Consider the following 1,166-nt stretch of genomic DNA (forward strand, 5'->3'; position numbering starts at 1 on the left):
AGTTATTGTGCTAGGCTGGACTATGTACATGTTTAAATCCCTGATTTAAACAGAACCAGTGTTCAGTTATAGAACTGAATTTATTAAAATCTTATCCTTGTATAAAAAACACAAGCTGATGTGAGATACTTGTCTGCAGGTGGACTGTGGATCTTCAATCAGTCTTTCCATTCACATTCACCCCCACCTGCCCCTTACAGCCCACAGTCTGTCATTAGGAAAAAGAGGAGCTAGGATTTATGACCCTAGCTAGAGACTTTAGTTGAATTAATTTTGCATACAGTAATTTTTAAATTTAGTAGAGTACAAGTCCCTAATAGTTCTCCTCTCATATGAATCCCGGCAGGTTTTCCCCACACAACTATTCCTCACTCTCCTGTCCCTTTGTCCTCCCTACCATCCCCCATAACACCGTCCCCTCATCCTCCTAACCATTCCCCACTCCACTGTCCCCTCATCCTCCCCACCACTCCCTACTTCACTATCCCCTCTTCCTTCCCACCATGCCCCAATCCCCTGTCCTTTTGTCCTCTCCACCATTCTCCATTCCCCCATCCCCTCGTCCCCATCATCCCAAACTCCCCCGTCCCCTAGTCCTTCTCAACCATTACCTCCTCCCTTGTCCCCTTGCCCTCCTAATCATCTCTCACTTCCGTCCCCTCGTCATCACCACCATTCCCACTCCCTCGTCCGATGCCTTCCCAAATGGTCTGATGTTCCCATCACTGAAATATGAGAAAAACAGTTATAAAATTAAATGAAAATATAAAAAAATAAACTATACTTACGAAATGAATGGTATGGTAAACAATACAGCTCAGTTCCAACACAATGTCACAAAATAATTCAATAAAAAATAAAATAAATCGAAATCTATGGAAATAAAATTTATCAATGCAATGGGAAACATTGAAATGGAATTCATGACATATTTAGTATAACGTGCATGTTGCAATTATGTGCACCAGATGGCGCTGTTTTTCAAAAACGCATGATTTTACCTTTCACAGGGGTGACATCTATACAGTAGGTATATAAAAAGAAGCACCTATTCGAATGCAACATTGTGTCAAAATTTCAAAGCAATCGGTGAAGAACTTTTGGAGATTACAGCACGTGTTGCTCTTACGTCCAACAGATGGTGCTGTTTAAAAAAAAAAAACATG

The sequence above is a fragment of the Procambarus clarkii genome, chromosome 69 (assembly GCF_040958095.1).
Source record: "Procambarus clarkii isolate CNS0578487 chromosome 69, FALCON_Pclarkii_2.0, whole genome shotgun sequence".
In the NCBI taxonomy this organism is placed as follows: Eukaryota; Metazoa; Arthropoda; class Malacostraca; order Decapoda; family Cambaridae; genus Procambarus; species Procambarus clarkii.